Raw genomic sequence first — 24,878 nt, 5'->3', positions numbered from 1 at the left:
ATTATGTGGATTTAGACAAATCAGTGTAACATTATCACTATATTATCACTAATTCTTCAAAGCAGAAGTTCTAAAGCAATACAAATTTCCTCCAGAAAAAAAATCCTAGTCTAGCTGGGCAGCAGTGGCCTACGCCTTTAATCCCAGCATTTGGGAAGCAGAGGCAGGTGGATCTCTGAGTTCAAGGCCAGCCTGGTCTACAGAGTGAGTTTCGGGGCAGCCAGGGATACACAGAGAAACCCTATCTCAAAAAAAAAAAAAAAAAAAAATCTGTCTGCACAAAAGACCACATCCCATGAGACACGGAGCAGTCCAGTGTTTAGGCTGAAGGTTCCTTGTCATATTGTATTTAAGGATGTTACTGCAGTGTGCTGCTCAGTGACAACAGTCTCAGCTATAATTTCTACTTAGCCCACCTTTAAGAAGTTCAGAACAACACCCACATACTATCACTCTTACTAACATACCTAATTATAGTTAATTTGATAGACGATGGCTTTTATTTTCCAACTGAGAATTCTAGAGTTAAAGGGAAGGATTTCCATGGCTTACTTACCAACCCACTGGTCAGCTTTCATCCCGCAGGAACCACATAAGAGAGGCTAGAAAATTACTACATCTTATGAATCCCGTAAATTTCTTCTTAAAATAACCTGGACCACACAGGCCTACACAACTTACAGGTTGTGTGTGATTATCATGTGTGATTATCAAGTTTCAGAATGTGGGTCAGTCCAGTCCTTCCTCTGATTTTAGGAATGGACATCTGCTTAGAATATAATCACTCCATAAAGCTAGGCATGGTGGGGGACAGCCTGGGCTACATAGCAAGACACCATCTCAAAAGAGAGAGAAGGGGAGTCTGTTCTCATAGGGTCACATATTGGATGTTCTGTGCAACAGTGACAATTTTGAGTTGTAGTAGCTTGTGGCTACTGTCCTACAGGCAGAGCCTGTACTATTTACTGCTGGCTCTCTGTAGAAAGCCTGACAGGTCCTGACATGCGTGAGGGCTGTCCTCAGAACAAGGCAGCACTGAGCCTATGCAGTGGCCCTGAAAACAACTCACTGGGTAGAGCGCATGACACACAAGACTGAGATTCAGTAACACTGGGGATGTGTCCCAGGTTACACTGCTTGCCTTCAAATCCCGGTCTTTCCGAAGGAAATCATCCAGGGGCATGAATGCAGTGGGACCTGTAATAAACGCCTTCCAGGACTACTAGCAATATGCAAGTATGTATGTGAAAATACTATACAAATCCTTATCATTTCAATAATTGTTATATATTCCAATACAGGTTGATCTGATATTCTCCTTTATCCTTACACAGATTTGATGTCAGTAATGCATGCAGCCACATCTAACTTTACCTCAAAGCAAGAGCTTCCCAATCGTACCTCCACCTTCTTCCATCCATTAGAGTGATACTCCTTTTCTAGAATCAACTTAAACTTTATATTTGATTTTATTTTTGAGATGGGTTCTTGGTATGTTGCCCAGGCTGGACTCAAACTCCTGAGTTCCAATGAGTAATTGGAGCTTGTCAAGTAGTTGGGACTCCAGGTGGGAAACAGCCAGCAAGCTTTCCATTCTCTGCTGCCGTGGCATTACACAACTCCAAAGACCTGACCTGATGGGGCAGCGAGCGAGGGAATAAAGAAATGACAGACCCAGACACAAAGATGTAGAAAAACCAGGATCCGGACGGAGGTCCCAGCTCCTGGAAAAGCTGCAGGATCCGGGAAGATCAGAGTGTTTATTATAAACAGCTGACCACGGAGGCAGGGTTCATGGTGTACAGCTGACCACGGAGGCAGGGTTCATGGTATACAGCTGACCACGGAGGCAGGGTTCATGGTATACAGCTGACCACAGAGGCAGGGTTCATGGTATACAGCTGACCAAGGTTTAGCTAATATCAGTAGGAGCAGTTTCTGTAAAGACGCAGTGTTCGAGTCATAACCACCCTGAAGAAGAGAGTCATTGTGGACAGTTTCTGGCCACCACACTATCAGCAGCCACACGTGGACCCTAGAAAGGTCACCCAGGGGTTAGGCTTTGCCACTTTGCCGTGGGTCTTAGGTCCAATTCCATCCTTTATATGGCCACGCCTGTGCCAACAACACGACAACACGGCTCCATTCAGGACTCAGGGCTTCCCCGTCCCCCAGGGTCTGATTTTCCATCCAGTTCCCATTGGTCCCTTCTACCCCTCCTTTGTTACTTAAAATCCTGCTCAGCATTCAGCCCATTCTGCTTCCTGTTATACCGCTTCAAGCATTTTAATCCAAAATGTGAAAAATCAGTTTATATTAAAAACAAATTGTGTGTGTATGCGAGGGGACACTGAACTTGATAATGACATTTCCAAAAAAAATTACTTGATAAAATATCTATTATTTTTAATTCTATTAGCAAAATACACTATGGAGTTAAAATATACTGTCAGATAAGTTTTATTTGAATCTCAAAAAAAAAATATGGAGCACTTCACAGAGCTGCATGTCATTCTCTGCGCAGGGGCCATGCTAATCTTTTCTCTGTGCTCCAATTTTAGTAAATGTGCTGCCAAGGCAAGGACTCTTCTATTCCATGATTCACTGATCTATTTCCATTTCTATTATATATGTGGTTTTCTTTTTGGTGTTTTGAGACAGAGCCTCAGGTATCCCAGGCTGGTCATGAACTCTGTAGGTCATTATAACTAAGGAGGGCCTTCAACTCCTGATCCTCACATCCCCACCTCCCAAGTGCTAGAATTACAGGTGCATGTCAGTATGCCCCGCTCTGCAGTCTTACTTTATATGACTTAGGGACTTTTGATGCATGCATATACTCATGACTATGCTTTCTGTCCCACTAGAGCCCATCAAAGTTCCTCATATGTAGTAAATATCCCTGACTTGGACTGCCTGACGCTGTACACCTAGTTCTGCACTGAGACCCAATCTGCTGTTATCATACCAAGCTAGGCTGGCTCCAGTACATCTGTCCTCTTTCACAAAGGCAGGAGGAATGAAAGCAAGGAACTCTTGTAAATGAAGGAGAGTTTTCCATTTCTGTGATGTTCAATACTTCACACGTGAGCTCCTTCTTTTGTGACTGTAATTTTCCTTTAAAAGACTAATATTACGTCAGGTTTATCAATATAACCTATTCCCTCATATAATCTTGAAGCCAAATTGTTCACACTCAGAGCCCCTCATAAATAAACACAATGTTCCAGTTGAGCTGTTGGCAGCAGAATGTGTTCACAGTGAGGAACCTTCACTGTCTTGGCAGGAGTGACAGAATTAGCTAATTACAGTACAGTCTCCTAGATCTGTTTTCATTGGGATAAGGGACAATCTGGCGATATCAGGGAGCAAATGATCCAGAAAGACATCTTAAGATCCTTCCGCAAAGATGCTAATCTCCTCCTAAGTCATCTTAGGTTGGGCGTTTTTTCCACATAAAATTTCTGTCATGGTAAGAAAAACTCCAAGTTGTTTTCAGGAGAATGAGGCTCGAAAGCTCCACTGTACACTGCAGCCAGGAAAAGTTATCTTGGAGAATCTGAAAACCTTCTGGGACCAGAAGATTTAGGAAAAAAAAAAAAAGATAAGAAATAAAAGGTAAAAACAGCCCCGACCATAAAAGGGATCAAATTTTCTTTGGAAGAGAAAGAGTTAAACAGGAGACCAAGCAAATGAACATATTTTAGAAGCCATGTTCAGAAGCCTTTCTTTTGGGGAGCAGCTCAGAGGCTCATGGGGAACCTGCTTTGCATCAAAAATAATGAATTCAAAGAAATGAAAATTTTCATTTCTCACGGGCTGAGTCACCAATCATGATGCAGGTCTAAGGCAAATTGTTTTGGGCTTTAAGACTGAGTTACAAGAAGCCAGGTGCGGTGGAGCATGACCTTGATCCCAGCACTCAGGAGGCAGAGGCAGGCAGTTCTCTGAGATTTGAGGCCAGCCTGGGCTACACAACCCATGACAGTCAGGGCTGCACAGAAAAACCCTGTCTCAAAAAAATCGAAAACAAAACAAAACAGAACTTGAGCTACACGAGAGACGAGACACTTCTTTTTTTCATGATTTATAGTCGGCTTGCTTCTTAAAAAAAAAAAAAAAAAAAAAAAAAAGACAAGAGGAAACCTGCAGAATAAAACAATGTGTGCTATTTATAGTTAAGACAAAAATGTATCCCTCAAACAATATGAGAAAAAGCTGTCTACACTGAGGTGAGCTGGCGCAAAGAATGTAAAACAGCTCAGTCCCCACCATGTTCCTTCCACACAGTGTGCATCTGTCAAGCACAGCCTTTGACACTGGCTCAATCACAGAGTTCCTGAACAGACTGCATTATAAAGTCCCTGTCTTAGGGAGCTCAGAGAGTCAAAAATAAGATGGAATTCTGAGACATCCGCCCTGCCTTTATTTCCTTACCTTTTAACAACGAAGGATACAAATGCTAGTCCCTTTCTTGGTTTTGAAGGAGCTGTGTTTTTGTCTTTAGATGTGAGGGCTTGTTACATAGCCCAGGCTAGCCATGGCAACCCTCCTTACTCAGCCTCCCAAGTACTAGAGTTATTGCTAAGGATACAAATCACAAAAATAAAATTACGCCATTGGATAGGTGGGTCCCAACCCCTGGGGGTTTGCATATCAGGTATTTACTTTATGATTCATGACAACAGCAAAATTACAGTTATGAAGTAACAACAAAATAATTTTATGGTTGGGGTCACCACATGAGGAACTGTATTAAAGAGTTGCAGCACTAGGAAGGTTGAGAACCACTGCATTCAAGGATGCCTTGGTTAGGGTCACTACTGCTGTGATGAATACCATGACCAGAAGCAACTCTGAGAGGAAAGGGTTAAGTCCATGGAGGGAAAACTGAAGCAAGAAGCTGGGATGGGAACCTGGAGGCAGGAGCTGATGCAGAGGCCATGACAGGGTGCTGCTTACTGACTTGTTCCTCATAGCTTACTCAACCTGCTTCCTTTCAGACCCCAGGACTACCAGCCTGAGGTGGCAGCACCCACAGTGACCTTTGCCCTTCCTCATCAATCACTAATTAAGAAAATGCCCTATAAGATTGCCTACAGCCGGGCTGGTGGGATGGCTCAGTGGTTAAGATCACCGACTGCTCTTCTGAAGGTCAGGAGTTCAAATCCCAGCAACCACATGGTGGCTCACAACCATTCGTAACAAGATCTGATGCCCTCTTCTGGAGTGTCTGAAGACAGCTACAGTGTACTCACATAAAATAAATAAATAAATCTAAAAAAAAAAAAAAAAAAGATTGCCTGCAGCCCAATTTTATGGAAGCATTTTCTCAATTAAGGTCTCCTCATTGTAGACAACTTTAGCTTGTGTCAAGTTGACATAAAACAAACCATGACAGCAGGGCGTGGTGTCGCACACCTTTAATCCCAGCACTCGGGAGGCAGAGGCAGGCGGATTTCTGAGTTCGAGGCCAGCCTGGTCTACAAAGTGAGTTCCAGGACAGCCAGGGCTACAGAGAAACCCTGTCTCGAAAAAACAAACAAACAAACAAACCCAGCCCCCCCCCCAAAAAAAAACATGACAGAAGGGCAGCAGGAACCCATTCACTTTGTGCCTATTAGTCAATAATCAATCAATAATATCTTATAGAAACAGGTAAGGGGACATTTGAGTCACATTGATACCTACAGTTTAAGACACCAGTTAGCAATGTTTTCATTTTTCCTCCCAATTTAGTTCTGATTGCACAGTGCATGGAAAATAATAGACTTTGAACATGGAAAACAACCCAGACCAAGATCACCATTTCTAACACTGTAATGCAAAAGATGGATTTAAATTTTCTATTTTAAAAGGCAGACTCCCAATTACGTTATTATAGATATTTAAGTCTTCCAATTTTCTCCCTAGTGAATCAACTATAAATACAGCTATAAACTATAAATATTCTAAACCAAGCCAATAGAGCACTAGTTTTTCTGGGAAAAAAAAAACATGCCAAGATAAGTCTCCTAAAGTTCTAGCAAAAATGTGAAAAATATTCTCAAGATAAATTATCAACAAATTCACTATCAAAATCACAAAAAGGAGGTTGGCATAGTGGTTGACCCTTTAATGTCAGTTATTTGGGTGGTTGAGGCAGGAGGATCATTGCAAGTTGAATTAGTTGAGATTAGTCTAAGCTATATATTGACTTTCAGGCCAGCCTGTGACACAGTATGGACCCTATCCAGAAAGAAAAAGAAAAACACAATATGGCTGAAAAGGTGACTCCTGAGTTCTCAAGATCCATGGGGTTCACAGTCTCTTGTAATTCCTACTTCTTGGACACCTCCACTCATGTGCACATACCCACACATATACCCACCATTTAAGAAATAAGGCAAGCCGTGCAGTGGTGGCGCACGCCTTTAATCCCAGCACTTGGGAGGCAGAGGCAGGTGGATTTCTGAGTTCAAGGCCAGCCTGGTCTACAGAGTGAGTTCCAGAACAGCCAGGGCTACACAGAGAAACCCTGTCTCAAAAAACAAAAAAACAAAACAAAACAACAAAAGAAAGAAGGCAAATTCTTTAAAACAACCACAACAAACCTACTGTGGTCTTCCTGTTTGGGACCAAAAATTCCTGCTGAAAGCTGACCAAGTTACACTCTGTGAATTTACTCTGCCTGTAAAATTGCACTGTAGGTTTGCTTAGTGTGACACACAAGGGTGTGGTCAATACCATCCAGAGAATCTCCTTAGATGGGCTTCGAGAACAAAGATAACTTTGCTGGGTAACTCAGTGACTAGGGGACATTTGCCTAGCACGTGTAAGCCCTGGGTTCGACCCCCAGCACTGAAAAACATTTTTTTAACCTAATAGGAAGAAGCCCAAATAATCAATGAAATCCCGTGGTGGGGAGTGTTATGCCTGACGCTGTAACGACTGTTCTAGAACGTAACTGCGGTACTCTGAGAACAGAGAGCGATGTAGTAGCAAGTCAGCAGACGGTCCTCACTGCCTGCGTGGCTCCAGCTGTAACATCCCAAACCAACAGCTGAGGTTCTTTTAATGTATTCAAAACTTTCTTTTTTTTCTCTGGTCTGAATAAAATTGGACTATGAGTTTTCTACAGAAAGTAACATTTTGGGCTTTCTTTTTATAAAGCAACTCCTGCTTATTTGTATAGTTAATTTTAGTCACCTTTAAAAAGTTAGCCCTTTATGTTAAATAAGTTGCAAAAACTTAAAGTGTTTGGTTAGATGAAGTATAAAAGTACTACTTCCACCAATCCTGTGTCTCCTCTCTCTTCCTGTCCTGGAAGGTACCAGGTAAATTGACCCACTTAACAGAAATTCTGCCTGTTTGGTATGAACAATTCATCTTGCTTTGACCAAGCATGCCCATATAAATAGCCAAAGCATCATCTTTAAATCACTGACAATATCACCAGAAATAATTACCTTTACATTTACTAATTAATATAAAGTACATACTAATTAACATAAACACATAAAATAAACTGTTGTTTATTTTTAAGTCTAATTATTAGTTTTTGACTGGTTCAATGAATTAATTGAAGTAAATTTTAAATTAGTACTTTTTTATCTTTAGCTTTATTGTTAAAGCATGCCGTATGTAGATTTTTGTAACAAGCACTTGCCATATACCAGGCATTACATTAGATGCTCTGCGTAGAAATCACTTAATGGTCCTGCTAACCTGACCTTCTTATGCATAGATGAGGAAATAGGGGCTTAAAGAAGTCAGTTCCCTGCCCACGGCAGCACAGAGCAGAGCTGGCAAATCTGCAGATTAGGATCTTCGAGTCTGCTTATGCTTAGTCCTCTTACTCCTAATAATTCCACTATAGTGGTTCCTAAGACGACATCATATCCCATTCTATTCATATATGTTCATAAAATATGGTACAGGTTTAACAGAGACATTTCCTACATGCATATCATGTACCTTGAGCATACCCCCACTTCCTGCCTTTCCCTCTCCCTTCTTCCCAATATTTTCTTTTGATGGATTCGGAAATACAGAGGAAATTCTGAAGAGGCGAAGGCTGGGAACACTAGATACATATTCCGAAGCATGGTTGGTGGCTGAAATCTGTACTCCAATTCTTAGGTACAGATAGTTGTAACCACAGTTCTAGAGTATCCAATGCCCTTCCTTGGCCTCCACAGGCCTGATCCAAACAAACTCATGAACACACACACCCACACACCATTTTTAAAAAAAAAAATCTCAAAGTAAACCTATAACTAACAGCAGACGCGTGCAATCTCTCTGAAAGAGTGCAAGGCGCTAGGAACAGAGTGAAGGACAAGTGAGTGAAGTCAAGTGAGGACAGCATGGGACACGTGAGAAGAGAGAGGGTGGGGTGAAGAAGGGAGAGAGGTGGGGAGGGAAGGAGAGAGGAAGGAAGAAAAACATCAGTAATAGCTTTGTTTTTAGATTTATTGATTGATTTTATGTATATGAATGCACTGTCACTGTATTGGCGACATTGGATCCCATTGCAGATGGTTGTAAACAACCATATGTTTGCTGTGAATTGTACTCAGGACCTCTGGAAGAGCACTCAGTGCTCTTAACCACTGAGCCATCTTCCAGCCCCCAGTAATAGCTTTTTAAAAGCCATTTCTCAAAAATGCAGGGACAAAAATAAAGCAGAGACTAAAGGAAAGGCCATCCAGTGACCAGTCAACTTGGATTCCATTCCATGGGTGGGCACCAAACCCTGACACTTTTACTGATGCCATGTTGTGCTTGCAGACAGGAGCCTAGCATGGCTGTCCTCTGAGAGGCTCTACCAGCAGCTGATTGAGACAGATGCAGATGCTTTTAGCTAAACATTGGACTGAAGTCAGGATTCCAATTGAGGAGTTAGGGGAAGGGTCGAAGGAGCTGAAGGGGAAGGAAACTCTATAGGAAGACCAACAGTCTCAACTAACCTGGACCCCTCAGAGCACCCAGAGACTAAACCACCAACCAAAGAGCATACATGAGCAGGTCCTGTGGTCCCTGGTACAAATGTAGCAGAGGATTGCCTTGCCTGGTTTCAGTGAGAGAGGATGCACCTAATCCTGTAGAGACATGATACCCCAGGGAAGGTGGATGCTGAGGGGGACGGTTTGAGGTGGATGTGGGTGTGTGGTGAGTAGATAAGGGGGAATACTCTCAGAGCTAAGGGAGGGGGCATGGGGTGAAGAACTCTGAGAGGAAGGACTGGCAATGGGACCACATTTGGAATGTAAATAAATAAAATAATTTAATAAAAAAGTAATTTCTCAGGCTGGAGAGATGGCTCATCAATTAAGAGCATTGACTGCTCTTTCAGAGGTCCTGAGTTCAATTCCCAGCAACCACATGATGGCTCACAACCATCTGTAATGCAATTTGATGCCTTCTTCTGGTGTCTCTGAAGACAGCTACAGTGTACTCATCATATATATATATATATATATATATATATATATATATATATATATATATATTAAAGTAATTTCTCGTAAAAATAAATCAGTTCTTAACTTGTGATAAACTACCTACACCCTTATGCTCATGCAGTCAGAAACATGCTCCTTACCCAGAAAGCTAACAACTCCACACAGAGAGGTGCTGTCTTTCTCCCTGCTGTAGTTTCACAGGGCTATAGAACCCTGGGGAACTGAACAGAGTTGTCCCACGGTCACTTAGTGGTGAGAACATATGAATCCTGCTTTTAATATTTGTAACTGTGTGTATGTGCACATAACTGTCAGCTTCTATAGGGAGGACCGAGGCATCAGATCCCCTTGGAGCTGGGCTTACAGGTGATGTAGGTGCTATGAACAGGATTTGAGTCCCCTGGAAAAGAAGCAAGTGCCCCTAGCCCCTGTCCCTAGCCTATTTCTTGCTTGAAAAATTGGGCTTATTTTACAAGAACAATTTGTCAGGGTTGATATAATAATTTATCAGAACAGTCCAAACCTCACTAGTCCAATACCAGGGCTGGCATGATGGAGCCCACCTATAATCACAACTCTGGTGGTTGAGGCAGAAGAATCATCCATTGAAGACCAATATGGGCTACACCCTGAGACTTGTCTTACAGAGACAAAAACAGTTTACCAGTGATAGTCTGGATTCATACTGAAATAAATCATATGAGGCTTAAACTGAGACAAGAAGAAGACCAGGTTGCCAGGCAGTGGTGGCGTACACCTTTAATCCCAGCACTCGGAAGGCAGGGGCAGACGGATTTCTGAGGCCAGCCTGGTCTACAAAGTGAGTTCCAGGACAGCCAAGGCTACACAGAGAAACCCTGTCTCGAAAAAAAAACCAAAAAGAAGAAGAAGAAGAAGAAGAAGAAGAAGAAGAAGAAGAAGAAGAAGAAGAAGAAGAAGAAGAAGAAGAAGAAGAAGAAGAAGAAGAAGAAGAAGAAGAAGAAGAAGAAGAAGAAAAAGAAGAAGAAGGAGAAGGAGAAGGAGAAGGAGAAGGAGAAGGAGAAGGAGAAGGAGAAGGAGAAGGAGAAGGAGAAGGAGGAGAAGGAGAAGGAGAAGGAGAAGGAGAAGGAGGAGAAGGAGAAGAAGGAGAAGAGGAAGAAGAAGAAGAGGAAGAAGAAGAAGAAGAAGAGAAGAAGGAGAAGGAGAAGGAGGAGAAGGAGGAGGAGGAGAAGGAGGAGAAGGAGAAGGAGAAGGAGAAGGAGAAGGAGAAGGAGAAGGAGAAGGAGAAGGAGAAGGAGAAGGAGAAGGAGAAGAAGAAGAAGAAGAAGAAGAAGAAGAAGAAGAAGAAGAAGAAGAAGAAGAAGAAGAAGAAGAAGAAGAAGAAGAAGAAGAAGACAACGACCAGGTGAAGACTAGGCTGGGATACACCATGCATTCCAGGCTTCCATGGGCTACAGAGTAAGACCGTGTCTGTAAATCAGGGGAAGGGAGTTGGTGAGAAACCACACAGCTTTAGGATTGCTTTCTTTATACTAAAGGTTAAATTTTTTTTCAGACCTTTGAAGACTGAAAATGATACAGAATAGTTTCCAAGGCTACACCGGGAAGCTGCATCTTCACTAGTTCAGAATATTTTCCGGCAATTCTATCAGTAAACACATCGTCTATTTATCTTTGTACAGATAATGGCATCATTAAGGGATGATGGCAAGGATCTGAGGACACAGCTCAGTGACAAGGGACGTGCTCAGTATGCCAGAGGCCTTGGGTCCATCCTCAACACCGCAAAACAGCAGCACCAAGAAACTGGCAAGACGTTTCTGTGCTGGGGTTCACCTCAAAAAATTATCATGTCTGATCAAAGTGTTTGGAGCTTGGACAAAGGAAATGGCAAAGCTGGGTGCTGGGGCCATAGCAGCCATCCAGCTTCTGGGAGGCTGATAGAGAGTGATCCTCCAGCTTTGGAGGTCAAGCCTATCCTCTCAGCAAAGCAAGACCTTGCCTCCAAGGAGAAATGATGGTGATAAAGTGAAAGTAGATAGATTCAACATTTTTATTATAATAAGGAAATTTAATGAGTCATTACACACAAGATGAAAAGCTAATCTTTTGTGGCTTTTTGAGACAGGGTTTCTTTGTATAACAATTCTGGCTCTTTTTTTCTGTCTTTTGTTTTTTTGTGGGGGGTGGGAAGGGTGTGTATGTGGGTTTTTTGGTTTGGTTTGGTTTGGTTTTTCAAGACAGGGTTTCTTTATATATCCCTGGCTATCCTAGATCTAGCTCTGTAGACCAGACTGGCCTCAAACTCCCAGAGATTCACCTGCCTCTGCTTCCCACAGAAGCTACTCTTACACACTTAAAATGCACCATCCTCTCCTTACCATCTCCATGATTATATAAAATAATGAGTGACTATGTATACCACTTCCTAAAGCACAACAAGAGAATAAACAGGTCTGGGGAGATGGTTCAGCTGGCTTGCTACGTAAGCATGAAGACCTGAGTGCATCCCCAGCACCTATGAAGTGCTGGGTACAATAGTGCACGCCTGTGACCCCAGTGTTCTGGATACACATGGTCCCTGGGGCTTGCTGGTCAGCTTCTCTAGCAAACAGCAAGCTCCACGTTTAGTGATAAACCCTGTTTTTGAAATATAGCTGGATAAGCCGTTGAGGAAGATGAGACATCCTGATGTTGACCTCTGACCTCAATATGCCTCACTATGTGTGTGTGCATAATTAACATGCATACACATGAATATGTGATCATGCACATACAGAGAGGGAGGGAGGGAGGGAGGGAGGGAGAGAGAGAGAGAGAGAGAGAGAGAGAGAGAGAGAGAGAGAGAGAGAGGTCAGAAAGCATATCCCATCATCTGTTGGTGTATTACTTAACCCTAAGTCCTCTTGGCCAGGAGAAAGGGGAGAGAGAACTAGTGCAGGGCTACTGATGTGATCGCTACCCCTCTGTGGAGTTTTACTTCGTACAGGTTACTGCTAAACAGTCGTTATCACCCAAAGGGAGATTTGTCTTTAGAAACTTTAGTAGACAGAGGCTCTCCTGGGATTTAGGAAGCACAGGACAAGCATGCTGTTAAACATATGACTGTGTCACAATAAAGTAATGACAGTCAGTGTCCTAAATACCAACAGCATCCAGACTAGAGACCCAAATGGAGGCACACATAAAGCATGTCAGCCTCATGTGACATTTTTCACGACATACATGCGTACACACATACATACATACATTAATCATATTTTATATCTTAGGCATATATGCTGAACTCAAATTTGGAATCCTGCCTCTCATCCTCTTTGCCAACTGCCATGCACCATCATGGCCACCCCAAAATATATAAGAAATTCATCCAAATCAACAGCAAAATCCCAACCATCCTATTAAAAACGGGCAGAGGATTTAATAGATAGTTCTAAAGAAGGCATACAAATGGCCAACAGGAATATGCAAGGGTGTTCAAACACCATTAGCCAGGTAAAAGATAAGAGATAAGTGTTGTTCAGGTTGTGGACTAAGCAAGAATCTTTATGTAAGGCTGAGGGAAATGTAAATTGGCAAAGCCATTATGGAAAATGGTATACTCCCAGCAGTATAGAGATTCCTCCATTGATTTTAAATTAAAAATAGAGCTATCATATGATCGATCCAGGAATCTCACTTCTGGGTGCACAGCCAAAGAAAATGAAGTCAGCATCTCGTGTAGATGTTTGAGTTCCCATGTTGACTGCAACAAATTTGCAACAGCCAGATATGAAGAGAACTGTCCACTGGACAAACAAAGAAACATGGGGGATATCAGCAGATAACATCCAGCTTTTGAAAAGAAGTAAATCCTGTTATTTGAGGCCAAAGGGATTGAAGCTTGAGGACATTGCCCAGAAAGACAAATATCATCAGCTTACATTAAACATGCGGGCTTTTTATTGTCAGTTCCCTCAAAGACACGGCCTAGCAACTATTTATATGACATTTGCATGTGTCATTATTAAAAGTCATTTAAAGATGACTTAAAGTATTTAAGAAGATAAACAGAGGTTGTGTAAATTCTTTACAATGTCTCTTTGGTGTGGAGGCATGTGTGGAGGAGGAGACAACTTCTCTGAGTATGTTCCTCCTTCCAGTGCGGGCTCAGGTCATCAGGCCTGGGCAGCAAGTGCTTCTACCCCCTGAACCATCTTTGCCAGCCCTCTGTGTGCACACCTTATATGAGCAATTTGAACATCCTTGGATCTCAGCATCCACCGTGAGCCTTAGAACTCATCAACTGTGGGTACTGAGGCTGGAGAGTGGATGTTCTAATCGCTTCCCATGTAGAACCTAAAATCACCAAGCTCGTGGGAACCATGGAAAGATGGTAACCAGGAGCCGGGAGAATGGCCAAGAGAAGATATGGGTGGAAGGTTGTCTTAGAAGGGGATGAGAGAGCTCAAAGCATAGACACCTGCTCTCAAGTCTGAAGACGGAGTTCAATCCCAGAACATTTAGGTGGAAGGAGAGAACCGACTCCTGCAAGTCGTCCTCAGTTCTCCACGTGTGCCCTGTGGCATGAACATAGCTGTACTCACAGACATACAAACATATGTACAAGGATAAATATCATACACACATGTACCAAACATACATAGGAAGATAAAAGTTAACTTAAAAAATTTAAAAGATATTCTACAAAAAGTAAAGTAATTAAAATGCAGTCTATAAGGCTGGGACGTAGAGCACCAGTCTCAACTACACAAAGCCCTGGGTTTAATCACAATGCCATGGAAATCAGGTGTGATGCTGCGCACCTGTATCCTTACTCAGGAGGCAGGGGCGAAAAATCTAAAGTTCCAGGTCTAGCCTTGGAAACAACGGCCCCCACCCCCTCCAAAAAAGAGGAAAAAATAAAATCATAATGTTCACATATGAAAACAAAGATATAAGGGTACAAAAAAGCTGGGGTTGGGGTGCAGAAGAGTAAGACAATGAAATAAATCAAGCAATCAGTGACATGGAATCAATCAAATAGAAAAGTAACAATACCAAAAGTTGGCACTTCAAAAAGATCAACTGAATAAAGTTGACAAAATCCATAACATCCGGAGAGACTAAAAGAAGAAAAACGTGAGAACGGGGCTGCAGCTCAGCAGGTAGGATGCTCACTGTGGCAGTTTGGATGAAAATGGCCCCCCTGGTCCATATGTTTGACTCTTTGGTCCCAGTTAATAGAACTGTTAGAGAAAGGTTAGGAGGTGTGGCCTTTTAAGTAGAGGTGTGTCATGGTGGTGGTGGTGGGATATTGAGGTTTCAAAATCTAGTACCAGGCCCAGTGTCTGCCTGTCTGCTAGGATTACAGGTGTGTGCCATCATGCCCAGGTATGCAGTGCTGAGGGCAAGCCCAGGGCTCCATCTGTGTTAAACACGCACTTTACTACTGATCTGCATCCCCAGCCCTAGAATCTTAGAGATTTGGTTTTGGTTTTTGTTTGTTTGTTTGTTTTATGTTTTTTTGATTTTCAAGACAGGGTTTCTCTTTGTAGCTTTGGCTGTCCTGGGACTCACTCTGTAGACCAGGCTGGCCTGGAACTCAGAGATCTGCCTGCCTCTGCCTCCCGAGTGCTGGGATTAAAAGTGTGTGCTACCACTGCCCGGCTAAGAGTTGACATAGCAATAGATCAGCAAATAAAACACTCATCTGGGATTCATGGAAAATGGTAGTAGCAGGATTCAGTGTTCAAAGTCATCATCAACTGCCTAACATGGCGGAGGCTACCTTGAGCTACATAAGATTCTATCACACACACACACACACACACACACACACACACACACACCACAAATAGGGCCTAGAGAGATGGCTCACCAGTTAAAGCATGTACAGCTCTTGCAGAAAACTTGAGTTCAGTTCCGAGCACTCACATCAAGCCACAAGTGCCTGTAACTCTTGTTCCAGGGGTTAATTGCTAAAATTCTTTCTCTTGGGGAGATGATATAAACCCCTAATAACAAACCAAGATACAGTACCACCAAAGTTCACCCTAGGCATCAGTGAGTTTTTTATTGCGCTTACTTACACAGCACAGATGAAGGGTTCCTTCAGGAGTTTGGGTCTTCACCTCCCCACACAAAGACCACACTGGACATTGTTCACCCAGTGGGGAAGATTGATTTTCTATAGCTTCACAGATGAGGCCATCCTCTTGTAGTCTTCCCTGGCCTGCATTCTCTATTCTATCCCCCTAGGCCACATGCAATTAGGGTAGAATTGCATCCAAAAGGTAGTTTGGAGTGGCTGGATACTCAGGTGAGAGTCTCATGACCCTCCCTGTCCCTCCTTCTACAAGGGGATGCCAGTCCTCGGGTCCAGTTGGGATGATTGTTTGTAAGTGGGCACAGCTGAATTCCTGCAGGTGGGGTTGTTTGGCAGGGAGAACAGTCCTGTTCAAGAGTCTGACGCCCTCTTCTGGCCTCTGAGCACACCTGCACACGTGAGCACATACTCTACACAGACATACATAATTATAAAATAAAGTCTTGGGGCTGGTGAGATGGCTCAGTGGGTAAGAGCACCCGCCTGCTCTTCCGAAGGTCCGTAGTTCAAATCCCAGCAACCACATGGTGGCTCACAACCATCCGTAACGAGATCTGACTCCCTCTTCTGGAGTGTCTGAAGACAGCTACAGTGTACTTACAATATAATCAATAAATAAATCTTAAAAAAAATAAATAAATAAAGTCTTTAAGGGCTGGAGAGCTGGATCAGCAGCTAAAAGCACTGACCATCTACCAGTGGACCTGAGCTCCATTCCCAGCACCCACATGATGGCTCTGTCTGTAACATCCATTTCAAAGAATCTGATGCCCTCTCTGGCCTCTGATGGCACTGAGCATGCACGGGACATACAAACACACATGAAAGTAAAACACCTATACACATAACATCCTTTAAAATATATAAATGAATAAAACACTAACATGAATCTAGCAGCATAGAAAATGATGATATATCATCTAATGGGGCTTACTTGAGGAATTCATAATGAAAAAACAATATGTGGAAGCAGAATGAAACTTCAGCCTAATAAAGGACTGAGAGAAACAGTAACAAGAAACTGGAGCAGAAACAAATGGAACCTTCTTTGAAGTGTCATTTAGAAGAAGAAACCTGACCAACTAAGACCAGATGAAAAGGACCAAGAGCAGTGAGTGAATGTGTCTGACCTGCCTCACGATTCCACCATGAAAGACCAAACAGGCTCCTTCCATCTAGAAAACAAATGGCCCCTGTCACCACTAATCTTGGGGAAATAGTCTAACCCTTGGGATGAAGATCAAGGGAAGAGTTCATGGCGTCTGATGAGCTAGAAGACTGGAAAAACAGAAATGAGAACAAGGGTTTGTACAGAGAATTGGCATTTTCACGGTTTAAAGAAAACTGTTATTCCTATATGCAGCAAAACCTATTCTTAAAAACCATTAAATTTCAAAATTACAATTTCTTTTTTAAGTTCAGGTTTATTGTTATGATTTCTTCATTGTCATAAATGCATATATTAATTCTACAATTGAAAGAGCTACTAACACCTGAACTGAATTAACTTAATACATCATATGTGAATCAGACATCTAAATTAAAATTTATATTGTTGTGTTTATTCTGTTTAAAATAGTAACATTTTCTTTTTCAAAAAGTTTTAAAGATTCTCAATCAAGATTTAATGTTGCATTCAGCTTGTAAGGGGATGTGGGTATCAGCTTGTAAGGGGATTGTAAGGGGATGTGGGTATCAGCTTGTAAGGGGATTGTAAGGGGATGTGGGTACTGGGAAGAAAAGCTGGGTCCTCTGTAAGAACAGTGCTCTCTTGGTTTCACTTGGTTTGAGACAGGGTCTCACTATGTAGCTTTGACTGGCCTGGAACTCACTATGTAGACCAGACTGGCCTCAAACTCACTGCTACCTGCCTGCTTCAAGAGCTGGGACTAAAGGCATACCCCACCTTGCCTGGGGCAGTATTCACTTCTTAATTACTGAGCAATTTCTCAAAGTCCTTCCCCCCTTTTAAAGATTTAAAAATTTTTAAATAATGATTGATTTTACATGGGCCTTTTGCCTGCATGTATGTATGTGTACCACATGTATGCCCTGTGCTGTGTTAGAGGAGGCCACAAGAAGAAATGGAGTTACAGAAGTAAGCTGCTGTGTGAGTGAGTGCTGCAAATTGAACCCAAGTCCTCTGCAAGAACAGAACTGCTCCTAACCACTGAGCCATCTCTCCTGCACCATGACTCTTTAAAAGGAAATATTTATTTTATCTATTTTGTGCTAAGAGGGGTGCCAGGCATGCCCCAGGATGCACAGGAAGGTCAGAAGATAACTGTGGGGGTCCAGGGAAGGACGTTAGGCTTCATGGTAAGAGACTATCCACTGAGCCAGCTCACTGGTTCTCAAAATTGTACAACTTGTACACTTAAGACATCTAGAAGTTTAGTTTACATCTAGGTGTTAAAGAATCCAAACTGATTTTCCATTTTCTTTTTTGAGACAGGGTTTCATAATGTAGCCCAGGCTGGCCCTGAGTCGGTGCTGGTATCATGAGCTCGCACCAGCACATGTGCCATAAGCTTTTACTGAAGCATGCATTCACCCATTGAGTGAGATGTCTGCATTGGTTGTGTGCTCTCTAGACCCCGTGGAATGTCAAAGATACATAATTAGTCCATGGACTCCAAGAGCACTAAGTTACTAAATCTTGGGAAAAAATCAGTTTTTAGAATTTTTTAAACCTGGGTCTCATCTGCCCTAGATTGTTAGGTTGTGGAAAGCATGGCAAGTAGGCAAGAGTTATCTTGAACTCCTGATCCAGTTGCTTCCAACCTCCTGAGTGTTGGGCTCTTGGGTGTGCACCACCACACTCAGTTTGCACAGTGTTGGGGGTGGAGCCTAGGAAGTCATGAATGCTAGGCAAGTACTCTTCCAACCGAAGTGCTGCCCCAGTCCCTAGACTCCCACTTAAAAAAAATAATAAAACCAGGAGTTGGGAATTGGTAGTGAACACCTTTAATCCCAGCACTCAGGAGGCAGAGGCATGCTGAGTTGAAGGCCAGCCTGGTCTACAGAGCAAGCTCCAGGACAACTAGGGCTACATAGAGAGACCCTGCCATCTTGTCATATACTAGTGACTTTGAGCAATGCTTCAAACTTTTCTGAGCCTGGGATTTCTTATCTAATTGAATTTATGTGAGAATTAAAATATACACAAAAACCTGTACTGAATGCTGTCTGGGTCACAAAGGACCGCATCAGTTGCTAGGTACATTAAATGGTACGAAATCTCTCTCTCCCAGAATTGTCAAAATCAAAATTATATACCTAGTCTCTAGTTACTTTCAATGTTTCCAAAAAATGTTCCTAGAAATTTATCTAAGGAAATTATCTAATGAAAGATGACTAGCTTAGGTGAAAAAGATGAAACTTGCAAAAATTTTTAGATTAAAAAAAATAGAGTAAACTCCAATTTTTAAAATATGGAACTGATTAATCAAATTCTGTATAATCTACAAGTGGAGCATTACACAGCAACATATTATTCAAACGAAAAGGATAAGATATGTAATACAGAATAATTACAATTCTGTAATATTCAAGTCTATTGGAAAATGACTGAACAAGGAATCACAAAATGAAACTGTCCAGAGGAGCAGGATTACACACAGCTGTCCCTGCTTTGTCCCTAGTTTTATAATAAAATATAATTTTTAATGAGAATTTAAAAGTTGCACTGTTTCTTTAAAAATGTGTCAGGACAATTGGACGAGAGAAAGAACAATGTTTTCAAAGTCTCTTGCTATGACAACTGGATATCCACATGCAAAGTATGGGTCCCACTCCCAGCGTACACACAAATGATCTCAAATGCGTCACAGACTCAAGCACTAAAGCTGCAAAACTCTTAGAAAACAGAGAAGTCTGTGGATTTGAGCTCAAGCAACATCAAAGGCAAAAGAGACAGGAGAAAAACCATATAAATTGGATTAAATCAAATCCAATGTCAGGCGTGAGGAGGCAGCCCTGAGGCCTGGCAATGATGTAAGGTAGAGACTGGAAGCTGGAATTCCAGGACTCAGAAGAGCTGGGGCAGCAGCACTCATGAGGCCTATTCTCAGGAAATGGATCTCCACCCAACCCAACAGAATAAAACCTGGGTGTTGTAAATATACCATCAGGAAAGTGCAGGTAGGGCAGGTGAGTCGACTCAGCAGTAAGGGGGCTTGCTGCCAAGCCTGAGCGTCTGAGTTCGGATTCCCACAAGTTATTCTCTGACCTCCATAGGTGTTCTGTAGCATGCACACCTCCACCACAAACTAAATAAATGAATGTGGGGTGAGGCAAAGGATGTAACTGGGGAAAGCCCTTAACTGTGGGTTTGATTTCCAGCACACAAAACAGGGAGAGAAGCAGGCAGTCAGGCACTTACTATGCAAGTGTTGGGTCCCTTGAAGCTGGGGTTGCAGCCACTCTGGCGTGGGTGCTGGGAACATAACTCCGGTCCTCTGGAAGAGCAGCAATTGCTCTTAACCTCACCGCTGAGCCATATTTCCAGGCCCCTCCCACATCTTAAAAAATATTTATTTATTTATTTTATGTATATGAGTATACTGTAGCATCTTCAGACACACCAGAATAGGGCATTGGATCCCATTACAGATGGTTATGAGCCACCATGTGGTTGCTGGGAATTGAACTCAGGACCTCTCAAAGAGCAGAGCAGTCAGTGCTCTTAACCGCTGAGCCATCTCTCCAGCTTCCACCACCCCCTCTTTTTTTTGTTTTTTTTTTTTTGTTTTTCGAGACAGGGTTTCTCTGTATCACCCTGGCTGTCCTGGAACTCACTTTGCAGACCAGGCTGGCCTCGAACTCAGAAATCCCCCTGCCTCTGCCTCCTGAGTGCTGGGACTAAAGGCGTGCACCACCACGCCCAGCTCCCCCTCCTATTTTTGTTTCCCCGTTTTTTGTTTCTTATTAAATGCTCATTCTGTAGCCCAGACGGCCTCCATCCTGTGGCAATCCCACTGCCTCAGCTGCCTAGATGCTGGGTCGCAGGTAAGCACCACTGGGTCTGGCTCTTTGGGAGATTGGGTTGGGGGACTTTTCTGTTCTTTTTAGTTGTACTTTCAAAAAGTACCCTGCAATGTGTACACGTTTACCTACATGAGGAAAACATTACTTAAAACACATATTGGATTGTTATGTAGATTTTTATAACAATAAAAAAATGTTATCATGTACTTACCATAAATCTTTCAGGTCCTAGGTACTGATTGGATAGTGAGCAAACACGTTTCCTGCCTTCACTGGGCTCATGCCCCACTGTAACACTTGGAATTCTAGTGGGATCTAGAACATTCTTTCCGTTATTAAGTGCCTTGTGTTCTGTTCCAAAGGCTTTGTTCTGACCTCCACACACATACTTGACTTTTCCTACCCAACAGGCAAACACTGCTTCAGTAGGAATGGAATCCTTTATTCTCGTGGTTTTTATACTTAAATATTTAGGGTCCTTTTCATACTTAGGTCAAAAAATTCATTCTTTCCCCACTTCTGTATAAAATGACAAACTTTAGACTAAAATTTATGTCCAAGTAGTATCATTTTGTTTGAGACGTAGCCCTGGCCAGCCTAGAACTCACTCTGTAGACTAAGTTGGTCTCGAACTCACAGAGATCTGCTTGCCTCTGACTCCACGCCCAGACAGCTTTGTTTGTTTTTGATAAATTCTCTTGCAGCTCGTGAGCCTCTGAGTCGGTCAGTATGTTAACCTCCTAGCTCCACTTCCCAAGTGCTGAGATTACATGCTTGAGCGACCAGGCCCACAAGAAATACCTTTTCTTGGTAAAAACCGAAGCCCAATGCTTCTTTAGCATTAGCATGCTCCAGGCCTTGCGTCCTATTTCCATCAGGGGAGGGTGAGCTGGGGGAAGGGCTGTGTGAGGGAGGAACTAGAAGGGGATAGGGGCTGTGATTGGGATGTAAAGAAAATAAATAAATTCATGGAAAAACCAAACCAAACAACAGCAAAAAGATTGTCATGTAAAAATCTCAGTGATCCTTTTTTTTTTCTTTAAGAATTCAACAGAGAGCCCTCTGCTTCCTGTGAACGGGTGAATATGTGTTCCGCTAGCTTCCTGTTCCTGCTATGGTGCCTCTCTTGCCTGATGTCATGTCTTCCCTGCCATAAGGGCTCAATCCTTCTGGAACTGTAAACAAACAAACAAGCAAATCCTTTCTTCTCCTCTTCCTTCCTGCCAAAAACTAACTCAATAGATAACTTACTATTCTGCCATACTCATTTAAATTTACTAGATCATATATTTTCTTTAATAGGGAGATATGTGCCAGCAATTAAGGCTGAGGAAGGAATGCCCTTGTGTTTGAGGCCAGCCTGGGCTACATAGTGAATTCTAAGCTAGCCAGGGCTAGAGAGACCTTGTCTCAAATAAACAATAAGTAAGTAAACATCCATTGAAACCACTAAAATCATGCTATTATGAGGCAAATGATTTAAGTTGTTTTTTAATTTTATGTGCATGGGTGTCTGTGTGCCATGTCTGTGCAGCAGAGCTTAGAAGAGGGAGGGCATCTGATCCCCTGGAACTGGAGTTACATACAGTTGTTAGCTGCTGTGCAGGTGCTGGGAATGAAACCCATGTCTTCCAGAAGAGCAGCACTGAGTCATCTCTCCATTGCCACCCAAGCAGAGCGGTGACCTGTTCAAGATTCACAGAACCCACTCCTTTTCTGTCACTTTACCCACTCTGTGTTCCTCAGGAACTCAGTGCTCTTCTGAGCTGCCTGGAGCAGAGACTTGCAGTATCCAATTAAACCGTTCCAGGGACAGCAAGATGGCCTAGTGAGTAAAGGCACAAGCCACCAAGACTAATGGTGACTGAGTTCAATCACTGAAATTCATATGATAGAGAGAAAAGGCATTCACAGTTCTCTTCATACCTCCACAGGCACACCACAGCATGCACACACATGTATACAAAGTGCATGCATACTAACACAAACACACATGTAAATAAAATTGAAAAACTTAAGTATATGATTCAAAGTACATAATATTATCCACAAATGTTACTATAGGAGATTATGCCTAAAGTCTATGCAGACAGCAATATTAGAATGGACAGGTGCCACCTTCAGTGAGTTCTTTTAAAATCCTTAATTATAAAACCAATGTGTTTTACACTAAATGCATTCATAGAAATTCGTCATCAGTATTCAAGATTACTTACCACTAATTATGGTTTCAAAGACAGTTTCAAAATACTAAGCACGGATCTCTAGTTACATTTAGAAACATTGAAACATCTCCTTGTCATGCGTCCACACCCACCCACACGTACTTACATGCATACCCACACATGAAAAAAAAGAAAGATAGATTTCCTTGTGAGCTAGACATAGTGACGCACACTTGTATCCTAGTACTTGGGAGACAGAGACAAGGAAGACCGCTTTGAGTTTAAGGCCAATCTAGGATACAAATTATATAGCAAATCTCTGTCAGGAGGAATAAATATCTTCTTTTTTTTTCCCTGTGTTTTCTACTATACCAGATACTAAATGTTAGTTTGCTAATAACACTGCTGCATAACTATAACATTGTTGCACAGCTATAACATTGTTGCATAGCCATAAGATCATGTAAATGAGACATTTAATTGGATCCTTATGTTCTCCTTGAAGCAGTAGTTCTTGGACTTTGCTGTTCACCAGGACTACAGAAAGGCTTCTTAAACTATGGGATGTAACTCCTAATGGGATTACCTAACTAGATGTGAGCATCACAAAAACAAAAAACAAAAAACAAAACAAAACAAAACAAAAAACCAACAAATGGCAACAATAAAACAATTCTGGGCACACAACGCCCACGAATCAAAATCAAATGCATGATGAATCCGGGCTTTTCTGGAAGCATTTGTGGGTACTGCATCATGCGGCTTCACCTCAGCCGTGGTTCTAAACACACAAACATGCATACTTTGCACAAACTGTGTGTATGCCTCAGCCACATGGCACCATGGACACTGTGAAACACCAGTTTAGAGTCAAGATTACTGAAAGTTACAAACTGCAGTGTTTTTATTATACATGTAACATTTTCTGCTCCTATAAGAACGTATGGGGACTAGAGAGGTGGCTCAACTCAGTGGTTAAAAGCACTTGTTTCTCTTGTAGAGGACCCAGGTCAGCCAGCCATCGCTCTAGTTTCAAGGGAGCTGATGACCTCTTCTGACCTCCACAGGCACCAAGCATGAATGTGATCCACATACATACATACATACATACATACACGCAGGCAAAATACTCACATATAAATGCTTTAAAAATGAATACTGGTCTAAAACCAGTTTAATTGTAAAGAACAAAGACATTTTATATTTTCCTGCAGTCATTCCTCAACTGTATCAATTACTTTTGGATGGGGTTGTAGAAGAATGTTTGATTTGAAAACAGCTATTTGCATTGCTCACTTGAGTTTAATAAAAATTGCTAAATGAATTTTGCCTTGTAATTAGGAAAGAATTGTCAACCATTTTGGAATCAGCCCTAAATATACCTCTGCCATTTTGTGCTGTATATGAATGCAAAGTAGTCTCCTCAACATGATCTGTAAAATCAAATTCTCAATCAACTGTGACCAACGCTGAAGATGCTCTATGCCCTGTAATATCAAATATTCAGCCAGGACTTAATTATTCATGAAAAAGTAAATAAGCAATACATCTCATTAGTGTGCTCATTTGCATTTATCTTTAGTAAATGGTAAAGTTCTATGAATATCCAAGAATTATGTTAAAATAAATGTATGATTTATTAGCAATGAATGTTTAATTTGTATACCTATTCTAACTGCCTATATGGCTGTAATAGTTTTGCTTCTCTGTTACTCTGATAAACCATGACCAGAAGCAACTTGGGGAGGAAAGAGCTTATTATATTTTACAGGTTAGAAGCCACCATCGAGGGAAGTCAGGGTAGGGGCTCACAAAGGAACCTGGAGGCAGGAGCTGAAGCAGAAACCATGGAGAAATGCTGCTTTGCTCATACTGCATGCATGCATGTCTGGTGCACACAGACTCCAAAGAGGGAATCAGATCTCCTAGAACTGGAGTTAAGGATGATTGTGAACTGTTATGTGGATCCTGGGAACCACACCCACCCATGTCCTCTGGAAGAGCAGCCAGTGCTCTAAACCCTCAGCCATCTCTCCAGCACTCCCCATCCCCACCCCCAATGTATTTTTAAGAGATGAGGTCTTGTGACTGAGGCTATAGCTATGTGGTATTGTGCTTGCCTAAACAGGGATTAGGGTTAGAGTTCAGAGGTAGAGTCTCTGTCTAGCATTCATGAGATCCTGAGTTCAATTCCTAACTTGGAAAACAGAA

At 42.1% G+C, this 24,878-nt stretch overlaps 1 protein-coding gene and 1 non-coding gene across 3 annotated transcripts in view; both read right to left on the bottom strand.

Annotated features, from left to right (window-relative positions):
- Positions 1–24,878, bottom strand: part of Ppm1e (protein phosphatase, Mg2+/Mn2+ dependent 1E) — a 137,480-nt gene that overhangs the window by 94,163 nt on the left and 18,439 nt on the right. The window lies entirely within an intron of this gene.
- Positions 2,479–2,585, bottom strand: LOC115032607 (U6 spliceosomal RNA). Its single transcript, XR_003838250.1, has one exon. It is a non-coding gene; the product is annotated as a U6 spliceosomal RNA (small nuclear RNA).

This window comes from Mus caroli, unplaced genomic scaffold (genome assembly GCF_978045245.1).
Source record: "Mus caroli unplaced genomic scaffold, Mus_caroli_1 scaffold_13, whole genome shotgun sequence".
Lineage (NCBI taxonomy): Eukaryota > Metazoa > Chordata > Mammalia > Rodentia > Muridae > Mus > Mus caroli.
Note: the sequence above shows the minus strand (reverse complement) of the source record. Positions and strands in the feature narration are given on the sequence as shown.